Genomic DNA, 12,242 nt, shown 5'->3' with positions numbered 1-12,242 from the left:
CTGTTGTTGTTGTTGTAGATGATAACGGGGCCCCACTCCTTGATCCCCTCAATGAATCCCCAACTATCCCTGTGCCGGGGCTTTCCTGTGGTCCCATTTCTCTACTGATCCCAAGTCTGGTCAGGACCAAGATGTGGAACTTGTCACCAGGCAATTATCAAGTCTGACACTTGGTCAGGAGCTGGGGACATGAACTTCCTTCCAGCTTTCAAGGATGTGACTCATAATGCAAGCAGACAACAGGGAAACGTACGTACCAGAATCTTCATCTTCACCCTTTCTGCTTTGGCCACTCTTGTATTTTAAATGTCTTCTTCTCCCTGCCTGTCTCTATTAACCTCAGCTTCTATTGGAAAGTCAAATGCCTCCAAGGAAAGTCATTGCGTTCATAGGCAAATGAGCAGAAAATCTGCTACTGGCTAATTGGGAAATGTACTGTGAGCAAAAAGTCTTCTGTTCAAAGAGGCCCCTCTGGTCCTGCCCTTGTTTTCTGAGGAGGAAACTAAAGATGAAGTTGGGGAAGAAATTGCTTTTTTTCTCCCCTTGTTAAAGTTCACATTTTTTCCCTTGGAATTAACCTCCCCAGAATAATTTTAACTATCATTCATGTGATATGAATTTAAAACATTCATAACTTAATCTTGATGTTGTGGGGTTGCCAAGCACAATGGCCAAGAATGAATTCTTGAGACGTTGGATGGTATACCTTAGTAAGTTTATTTAAGTAGCATGGGGGCAGGACCCGTGGGCAGAAAGGGCTGCACCTTTGCTGGTGGTTATATACTTTGTGCTTAAGAGGGAAGGAACATGCAGGGAATATTAGATCACAAATGTCTTCTTCGAATTTCTACTCATAAAACTACCTTCACAAGATTTCTCTGGTGCTTATCATTCAGTTAGATATTAACTATCGGTGAGATCTACAAGCAGTTGTGAGACCTTTTAAGAGCGTAACACCCAGCATGTATTTGATTCTCACCAAAACTGCAGACTACTGGTCAGCCTTCTGGGCTAAAGGTGAACATTGTCTGCTTCTATCCCTCATCACTGGTGTTTCCTTTCATTCAGAAAATGGGCCTATGGACAGGGAAATAATATCTCATTATAATGCTCACAGTAAGGACAGACACTTGCCTGTGAATAAAAGAAACTCTAAACTACAATGGCTTATAAAAGCAAACATGAAAGTATATTTTTTCTTTCCCCCAAAAATGCAAGCAGCTTTGGCAGTTCTGCTTTGAAAAGCTGTCGGGACCCCTGGAGCCTTTTTATGGTGTTTTCATCTCTAAGGTGTTACCCTTGTTCTCCTGGCCCAAAGTCCATATTCCAATCAGTAGAAAGGAGAAACAAATGACAAAAGGAAGAAACACAGCTTACTTTATAAGGCAAAACCCAGAAGCTATCCACCAGCACTTCCTCTCACAACCCACTGGACAAAATGTAGTCACATGGACACATCTTATCACAAGGGAGCCTGGGAAATGTAGTTTTTATTCTGGGAAGCCTGTCCAGCAATAACCTAGCAGACCTCTTAATAGAGAAGAGGCGAATGCCTTTTAGAGAAAAGCAGGCAGTTGGTGCCATGGCTAGGTAGCTGAGTATTTGACCATTTCCAGACCTGACTGATGATTCTGTTGCTTTGCCAGGGGCTTCTTTAAGAGAAATTTACCCAAGACAAAGTTGTTAAAATACTTGGAATTCTTTCCAGTGAATTATATAACAAGTGAAAAAAGTGAGTTCTTTTTATGGATGTGTGTGTGTGTGTGCATGTGTGTGTGTGTGTACATATATATTTATCTGCCCTGGAAATTTCTGAAAGGATACTCTGGAGACTGTTAAAAATGGTTAACTTTGGAGAGTGGAACAGGCTGTGAAGAGGAGGGAGGCTTTACATTTCATTTTATTCCCTCCCAGGCTGTTAAAGACACTTGCCATGTATATGGATTTCCTTTATAATAATGAGAACTAGTTAATAAAAATAAGTGAGCCTCTGGCTTTGATTCAGAAGCATACAATTTAAAGTTGGAAAAAGGTATTTAGAGGAAACTCAAGTCAAGATATACTATCAAATGGGGGGGAAAGCAGTTGAAGATTCGTTTGACTACTATGATCCTGTTTGGGTTTTTAAAATTATATGTAGGATATAAATATACATATGTAGGTGTGAATATAGATAGACATAGCTACATAAAAAAAAGAGTAATGAATTGGAGGAGTACACATCAAATCATGAACTGTACTTATCTCTGAAGGTTAACGATGTGGAGGAATTTACTTCCTCTTTTATTTATGTTTGTAATAACTTTATTATTATATTGGCTCATATCTTAATAAGCAGAAATAAAACACCATAGATAAAAATGGAAAGATTCCAATGAGGTTGTTTTTTTTTTTAATTTCTTCTACAACAGCTCTAGCATTCAGGCTCTCATTAAATAATTTCAATAAAAGAGAATTCATTCATTTATTACAGAGAAATGTATGAAATATGGGCCACCATGCTGGGCCCTCGGAATACAAAGATGAAATAAATCCAGAGGGGTCTTTGTTTTGGAGCCCCAAGGAGTCAAACAAGGGTAAGGATGAAAGAGGAGGTGGGCAAGGAGGAGGCAAGTCAAGAGAAGAACACCATTAGGGTGGATCACGCCTATCTTTTCATGGTTGCATCCCACTTCCTAGACTAGGGGCTGGCCCCTGATAGGTGCTCAGTAAATATTTTCTGAACAAGTAAATATTTTTTTAATTTTTTGAACAGAGGAGGAAGAGATAGCATGTAATCTGATTTGTCAGATGGAAGGGTCATTCTGTCCTCAGTGTAAGGAAGAACCAGGGATAGGATAAAGGAAGGCAGCAGTGATGGTCACTTGGTGGTGGGGGCCAGGGAAAGTAGATCTGGATCTCTGAGAAAACGAATGGAAAAAAATAGAAGGGGTAACCTCTAATTCTCAGGCTGTCCTTTCTTTTGTGGCATCTTCCTTCTTGTGCCTTCCACTCATCGGTATTTTGCTACATAAATAAAGGTGTTATGCTGGTATGGTGATTAGAAAGTTAATGATAATTACAATTGCTTCCTTTGGTTCTCTTGCAATTAGACTAGATATTTCATTTGGTATATACATTTTATTCAATTATATTGAGCTAGCTTTGATGATGGAAAAATACAAAAGAGTTCAATGTTAATTATAACAGGATATTTACATAATTTCCAAGCAGTCCCAGATTTAGTTCATCCTTTTAGAGTGAACCTCAAAGGATGATTTTGAGTTTCCCTATAATTTTTTTTACTTCAGCAATCTCTTTACAGTGAAATTGTGTTGCCTTTATAATAATACTTTGTGGAAAAAAACTGATAAAAATAAAGCCACCATAGATTTCATTTCTTCTGTTCTAAGTACTCCAAAAGTTCTGGGGGCATTGGGTATCACCTGCAAAGGGGAAAAAAATAATTTTCCAGGCTGCTAAAATGAAAATGAGCACTTCCCCCTTCCTCTTGCCAGAACGTTTCCATGAAAAACCTAGCAGTTGTAAATCCTTTCTCTAACCTTTCATATGTCTGTATATCTCTTTAAGGTAAATAAGCCTCTTGCCCATTTTACAACCCAGAAATGTTCTTGCAAAGTTCTGGAATTCATCCCTTTTGAAATGTGAACTTCTGAGAAGGTAATAGCCCAGTCTCCCTGTCACTGTGGGTACCTTGTTCTGAGCTAGCACAGGAAGGAAGACAGGTTTTACTGCAAATTTTCAGCCCACTCAGGCAAGGACTCCCAGTGTCTTCATCTATCTGAATAAGAGAAAAACTCTTCAATCCCTCAACACACTGTCAAACTTGCACATACTCAGTGCCACTGGATATGGATGGGATTCTCTAGTCATCATCTAGGGGTTGGATCTTTCTGGCAAACCAGGCAAGATTTCCTACATCTGAACCGGGAACCAGCAGTCTTAAATTGTAGTCTCAGCTCCACCACTGATGAGAAGAGGGATCACCTCTCATCCCTCTTCTTCAATTTTATCCCCCATACGGGGAAGTGCTAAATCCTTTCCACTTAAATTACCATGAGATTCATTCAGCCTTAGCTGGGCAGTGCATCTGGTATCTTTTCCTCCCACTTAAAGGAGACTGTGGATTGAATCCTCAGCCCAACATTAATATCCTACAAACCTTTGTCAAGAATTTGATTAATGTCTGCCCCAAAGTGCTACAGACAACCAGTACAAAAAGTACATGTTGGAATGCCTGGTCAGCTTGAACGAATGCTCCCCCTCTGGGTAATGAATGTCTTTTTGAGTACTCTGGGCAAAGAAGGGATTTATGACAAGTAAGATGATGGTTTTCCTTTCTTGTCCAAAACCCTAGATGGTAATTATTGGCCAAACGACTCAAAAAGAAAGACTGAATGGGTAGCATCACCCAGGTGATGCCTACAAAGCTGGTGTTGAGTGGGCTGGTTAATGCTGTAATAAATATTCATCATGTTTCTGGGAAATTCAATCTAGGAGAAATACAAATACCAAAAAAAAAACCAAACCCCACAGTTTTTTCATTTATCTCTTATCTCAATTCAATGGTCTTTGTAAATAAAGAGCACAATTTGGTGAAATGAATAAATCTAATACAAAGAATGAGGTAAGGTGTATCTTAACCAAACAGGTGCTCTGGAACAGGGACCAGATCAGGCCTTAGACGTCACTGCATGGTGATATTTGGAATAATATAAAAGAAACAGCAGGTCTATAAGATTCAGAGTTAATTAGCTTTGGTAAACATTTATACAGTCAACAAATATTTAATGAGCATGTATTATGTGCCAGACATGATGCTTGGTGCTGGAGCAAAACCAGACACGACTCCTATCCTCAAGGAGCTTACTGTCACAGAAGGGAGACAGACATTTATCAGACACCCAGACAAATGTTTCATCTCATATGTACTGAATGAAAGGGTCTCAGATAGGTGGTTTTAATCCAAAGAGAGCAAGCAGAGGAGGCTTTCCTAATGAAATGATGCTTACCAAGGATGAGAGTTAGCCAAAAGCAGAGAGGAAGCAAGAGTGATTAAGTAGAGGACTGGCAGTGCCAAAGTCCCGGCCAGAGGGAGAGGGGCAAGTACACAGGACAGAAGGAGCTCATGCATGAGCAGGAAGGAGGACAAGGACAGCTGATTTGCATTTTAAAAGAACTCTCAAATGAGCTACCCAGCCCTGAAAAGACAGAGAGGAACCTTAAATGCATATTACCAAGGAAAGAAGTCAGACTGAAAAGGCTGAGGGGAAGGAAGGGATGAGTAGATGGAGCACAGAGGATTTTCAGGGCAGTGAAAGATACTGTGATGGTGGACACATGTCATTATGTATTTGTCCAAACCGAGAGAACATACGGCACCAAGAGTGAACCCAAATGCAAACTATGGACTCTGGGTGATAATGATGTGTCCATGTTGGTGTCAAAGGACATGAATTCCTGGCCTCTCAAGGGTCCTTCTAGCTAGACTAAGAATCAAATTGACATGAGATAGATTAACAGGAGAAAATAAAATTTAATAGCATAGGTACAGGGAATTCACACAGACATGGAAATTCCAAAGACAGTCAGCCAACGTGAAGTATATATGTCATCCTGAACTAAGGGCAAAGGGTCAGGGGTCTGGGATTTCAGAAGAAGGGAATGTGTTTCACAGGGCGATGAGAGTAGATGTTTAGTAGTGAGATGTTTGCCCTGTCATACAGATGAGCCAGATAAAATTTATTTCTGGTAATAACCCTTATTCTGAGAAGACCCCCAATTTAGATTCTTCTAGGTAGTTAAGGGAGAGGCAAAAGTTTCTCTTGAGGGGCACCTGGGTGGCGCAGTCAGTTGGACATCCGACTCTTGGTTTCGGCTTGGGTCAGGATCTCAGGGTTGTGAGATCAAATCCCGGGTCGGGCTCTGTGCTCAGTGGGGAGTTGGCTTGAGATTCCTTCTTCTGCCCCTCCTCACTGTGCTCACACACAATCTCTCTCTAAAAATAAATAGATAAATCTTAAAAAGAAAAAAAAGTTTCTCTTAAGCCCATAAGAACCCAATTGCCTTCAGCTCAAAATAATCCGTATGCCAAAGTAGAACCCTGGGGGGAGGGGGGGACTGTCCTGAACTCCATAGGTTCATCAATTATAACAAATGTGCCATTCTGATTGGAGTGTTGATAATGTGGGAGGCTGTGCACGTGTGGGGGACAGGGAACATATAGGAAATCTCTGTGTCTTCTGCTCCATTTTTCTGTGAAAATGTGGGAGGCTGTGCACGTGTGGGGGACAGGGAGCATATAGGAAATCTCTGTGTCTTCTGCTCCATTTTTCTGTGAACCTAAAACAGCTCTAAAAAAATAAGGTCTATTGGGGTGCCTGGGTGGCTCAGTCATTAAGCGTCTGCCTTCGGCTCAGGTCATGGTCCCAGGGTCCTGGGATCGAGCCCCGCATCAGGCTCCCTGCTCCACAGGAAGCCTGCTTCTCCCTTTCCCACTCCCCCGCTTGTGTTCCCTCTCTCACTGTGTCTCTCTCTGTCAAATAAATAAAATCTTAAAAAAAAAAATAAGGTCTATTAAAAAAGAGAAAGACACCTCTAGCTTCACAATCAAGAATTGGACAGGTGAGAAATATATGCAAAATGAAAGTTAGAAGGGTGTCTACAACAATCCAGGCAATAAATGGTCATGTCTTAGACCAGGAAGGTGGAAATGAAGATGGAGAGAAGAGTACTGACTAAAGGAGATATATAGGAGATGAAATCAATAGGCCTGAGTGACGGACTGGATATGGAGGTTGGGTGGGGGGGGCAGGTGACATCAGCAATGGTGTGCAGGAGCCAATTCAGATGGTCTCACGAGAGCTGATGGTTACATTTCCAGAAATTCTGCAAGCTGATTGCTAAACAGCCACTATTAGAAGTTATTAAATTACAAAAATTACATCTCATATGAGAAAACAAAAGTAATACTCAAAATTTATAACTTTCTAGTTATTTCACTACATTTTACTATTATCTACACTCCTGAGATTAGTTATGCCCACAGTAACTACAGCAGCAATGTGGTGGGAACATTGCATCATGGGTAGCTACTGCACGTTTCTTCCCAATTCCAACTTCCGTGATACCACATCAGTAGCCTGAAACTAGCCAGATAAAACTAGCTACAGTGAAACTAGCTACAGTGGAGATATTTATGCCATAAAAGTTGGCAAAGGACACAAACCAAGGCTTTATTTTCCCTAAAGAGCAAGTTGTTGAACATTTACTAGCAAACCACTGGTGAGGGAATAAAACAGCAGTGAGGGTTTCTGCAAATCCTCAAGACAAAAGATCATGATAAAGTCTCTGTACCAGAAACAAGTTATTACTGTGAATTATGATTATTCTACCACCAAACATTTACCAAGCTCTTGCCATGTGTCAGTGTTGTGTTCACTGCTAAACATGGAGTCTCTGTTTGAGTCCTCACGGCAATCCTAGGAGAGCAGTGCTCTCAGTGTTCTCCACAGATGAGGAAACCCAGGTTCAGAAAGGTTAAGTGACTTGCCAGGGGCAACATGGCAAATAGGCAGCACAGCTAGGACCAGAGCCCAAGTCTGTCCACCTGGAGTCCTGTTCTTCCTCTGAAGGGGATTAGAACCAAACTCGATTCTGAGACATCTTGAAAACAGATCTAGGGCTCCTTAATTCAAAGACAAGATGTGTTCTAGAGTCTTCTACTCCCCTCCCCATCTCTTTCTTTGTTCTATGTCTTTCTCTCTCCCTTCCTCCCTCCACTCCTTCTCCAACTCCCCCCATTTCTGTCTTCATGCCTCCATACCTTACAAAACAGCTTGCAATTTCCTCATGGAGTAACTAAGAAACAAATGCAGACTATCATTCTTTTATTCAATTAATAACAAGTATTACAGCTATAAATTATCAATGCAAATAACACTGAAAACAACTACACATCACAGAGGGTCAAACTTACTTCTGCTTAAAAATTGACAAATGAATCACATTTTTCTCCACAAAATGTGCATCTCTGTGAAATTTATCCCAGGAAAATAGAACTTGGCAGAAATAATGGTCTCAAAATGAAATCAATAGTAAGTTGTAATCAGTATATGCAATGTGGGGGAAATAGTAGATTAAATAAAATTTGTTGTAAAACTTAAGTGGAAAACAATTCCCAAGCCACTAATTTCAGCAAAATAAAAAAATAAAAGGATTCAGGGAAAATTAAGAATAGCTTATTTGACCCATGTAGGTCACTGATAACAGAATTAAATTGGCTTAATAGAATTCACTTTAGATCATGCTTTCTCATTGACAATTCACCCATGTTGATACCCTTCTAATACAAACATTTGTATTCAAAATACCTTTGCATCACATTGGTGTGTGAGAGAGGGTAAAAACAGCTTCCAGCCCCTGAGGCCAGTTCTATGTTGACCATCCTTGCTTGTTTCTTAGTCTCTTTCATCCCTAAGTGTCCGGACTAACCCAGAAGACAATGGAGATCTTTGGGCTTCCTGTAGAGGTATGTTTCCACAGTCAATACTAAGTAGGAGTGGCAAACCATCCTAGAGTCTTGAGAATCAACTCTGGCCCATTACACTTCTGAAAGTTGAAGAAGAATAAAGATTCTGCCCTTATTTACAGTACCTGGCATATAGTAGCTGTTCAAAAATGTTAGAAGGATGGATGGTTGGATGGGCACATATATAGATTTACTGGGGGGAACAACAGGTCCTTAAAAATCCATTTTTTTCCTTCTCTCCATGGCTTAACATATAGTTGTTTTTTTTTTTTAAGATTTTATTTATTTGACAGAGAGGGACACAGCGAGAGAGGGAACACAAGCAGGGGGAACAAGAGAGGGAGAAGCAGGCTTTCCGCTGAGCAGGAAGCCTGATGTGGGGCTCAATCCCAGGAGCCTGGGATCAGGACCCGAGCTGAGGGCAGACGCTTAACAACTGAGCCACCCAGGTGCCCCTTGGCTTACCATATAGTTATAAAAGTTAAATATGGAGGTACCAAGACCATCCAATCTAACCAATAAAGTAGAGCTCCTAGAGATACTAATGATTAGGTTAGCTAAAATGTCTAGGCTGCTGACGCTTCACACACCAAGAGTATTTAAGGAAAAGTTTATTACTCATACAAGGGACTTCTGGGAAGAAGAGGCTAGGCATAGGCAGCTCCAGACTGGCTAGAGGGAGGCAGAGAGAGCAAGTGGGACATCTGTAGTGGCTAAGGAGTGAGGCTGGGGGAAAAGTTCCTATGCACAGACTAGAGATTTGTGAAGTCTGAATTTCCTACCAGCATCAAAACAGGAAGGACACATGGGCTTTAATGGCCTGTCCAGATGTGGGCCAAAGGAGAAAGGGAGGGTGAGGTCAAAAGAAGAACATCAAGGCACCTGGGTGGCTCAGTCAGTTGAGTGTCCAACTCTTGGTTTTGGCTCACATCACAATCTCAGGGTTGTGAGATCAAGCCCCATGTCAGGCTCCATGCTCAGCTCAGAGTCTGCTTGAGATTCTCTCTCCCTCTCCCTCTGCCCCTCCCCCCACTCATACTCTTTTTCTAAAATAAATAAATAAATAAGTAAAATCTTTTTTGAAAATGCATATGCTATTTAAAAAAAGAAGAAGAACATCAAGAACTGGACTCTATATTGTAACCAACAAGGCCCAAGGGTGCAAAGAGCACCTGGAGTCCCAAACAGACCAGGTTCAGGCCCCCACTGCAGACAAAATCCAAAGGCAGAGAAACAAGTGGTGGTGAAACAAGGAATTTATTTCAGGGAGACCAACACCAGGATGACAAGTGTCTCCAAAGTGCTGAAAATACTTAGAGGTTTATATAAGGAAAATGGGGGACAAAGGTCAGCGGGTACGTGCAGGTGGGCAGTAAAGATCAGGTACCATTGTCTTCGGGTCAAACAGGGTCTTGCCAGCATCAGGGCAGTTGTTATTGCTAGAGGGGTAGTTTTAGTACCCATCACGGATGCTTTGCCCACCAGTGTCTTGCATCTTGCCTGAGTTAAGAGAGAACCCATAAAGAAGAACTTATCAATTAGAAAGTGCAGACTGATATCAAAGTGGAGGCAGCTTAAGTCCTTTTTCTTATAACAATAACATATGCCCTAACCTATCACACCAGATATCATGAAGATAAAATGAGAAAATATAGGTAGCTTTGATCTTTTTATGAATTTTTTTTTATTTCATATTTGTGTGTGACTTCATCATTACCAATAAAGCAACAGATTAAGGGTAACCAGATTTTTCTGTAAACGGTCAGATGGAAAATTTGTTAGGCTTTGTGAGCCATTCAGTCCCTGTTACAACTAGTCAGCTCTGCCCTTGTAGTCCAAAAGCCACCATGGATAATACCCAGCAAATGGGCATGGCTGTGTTCCTGTAGCTTGGAGGCAAAAGGAAGTTCTCAAATAGAGGGCTGAATGCTATGGCAGAAGGGAGGAGAGGAAGGGACAAAAGCAGGGAAGGAATGTGTTTTGGTTTGCAAAACCAATAGTTCCAGCCAAGGAGATGCCCAAGTAGGTGTCACCTGATAGCACCTCATGTGAGCCAGTTTGAGCCAGCCTGGAACTAACGGTCTGCACAGAAACCCCCTTGAGCTGAAAGTTACAGTTAGTTAGCTCATTACAATACTAAGATCTCTGGGTAGAGTTTTCCGCCATTTTTTGAACATGCAATATAGGCCCTAGCATGCTGACATGCTAAGCATGTGCCATTGAACCAAATATGTCTCTGCAAGCCCCCTTTGCCCTGCCCCGTGATGCACTGAATAAAAGTTTCCTGTACTAATCCCAGGGGGAGACAGTACCTTGAGAGTTCTCTCCCTGTCTCCTGCCTTGTAACAAGTAATGTAAGTTCTTAGCTTTCATCACTTCCTTGGGTTTTGCTCAATTTGATATATGTGAAGTAGCGAACCTCTTGAGTTTTGTTACATTCCTGTAAAACTGAAGGGATTCAGAACAAGTCTCCCCAAAATGTGCCATTGTGGCAATGTGGACTATTTTGAGCTGAAGATGACCAAGACCCAGCAGTTTCAAGAAAAACTTTTACCTCTCCCTGCCTAAAAGAATTTACATAGAGGGCTGGTCCAGAAAGAGAACTGTCACCAGAGATAACTACAAAAAATATGGACTAGGTGTAGGTAAGTTGGGGGGAGCTCAGCAGGGCCTGGAAATCAAAGTACTCTCCATATCCCACTGCTTCTATATAGCCTAGCAAACATATGTTTATCAAACATTTACTTTTTTTATCTTTCTGTGAATTATCTCTCTTTCCTTTGAACTCCCAGACCCCAACCCCTTCTCAACTCCAGATGGCATATAACCCTCAATTGCCTGACCATCTGTCTAGTCTTAAGGGACCCTAGAACTAAATTTTTCTCCTGTTAATTTGTACTATGTTAATTTAATTATTAGACCAGCGAAAGAACCAAGGAGGGCAGAAAAAAAAATGACTCCTTCCCAACAAAACTTGATTCAAAGACACCAAAATTTGAATGTCATATAATTTTCACATGTCATGAAATATTCTTCTTCTTTTTATTTTTTCAACCCTAAAAAAATGTAAAAACTATTCATAGCTCATAGACCATACAAAAACAGATAACAGGGGGAGGAGCAAGATGGTGGAGGAGTAGGAGACCTAAATTTCGTCTGGTCCCAGGAATTCAGCTAGATAGGGATCAAACCATTCTGAACACCTACAAACTCAACAGGAGATCGAAGAAAAAAATAGCAACAACTCTCTGCACAGAAAAGCGACCACTTTCTGGAAGGTAGGACGTGCAGAGAAGTGAATCCGAGGCGATATTCGGAAGATACATGGCGGGGGAGGGAGCCTCCGTCAGCTGCTACTGGCAAGTGATAGAGCCGCGGAGCACAAAATCGGAACTTTTAGAAGCTGCTCTGCTGAGGGACATCGCTCCAGTGGCTAAGCGGGGGGTGGAACCCTTGTGGGACAGTGTGGTCTCAGGACCCTCAGGGTCACAGAAAGACTGGGGGTGCCTGAGTGCGGCAGAGCTACCAGATACCTGAGCAGGGAAGCTGGCTGCAGAGACAGAGCCGAGGCGCAGGCTCTCAGCTCGGGGTTGCCATAAACCATGATCCGCGGCACAGTCAGGCCACTGCTCCAGCAGGGACCAAAAAAGCAGCAGATCCGGGGAGACTCCCCTTCCTCCCCCGGGAGGAGCGGCGCGGGAGCGCACCGCAG

This window comes from Leptonychotes weddellii, chromosome 5, assembly GCF_054177405.1.
Source record: "Leptonychotes weddellii isolate Sample4059 chromosome 5, ASM5417740v2, whole genome shotgun sequence".
Lineage (NCBI taxonomy): Eukaryota > Metazoa > Chordata > Mammalia > Carnivora > Phocidae > Leptonychotes > Leptonychotes weddellii.
The sequence above is the reverse complement of the archived record's forward strand: the minus strand, read 5'-3'. Positions refer to the sequence as shown.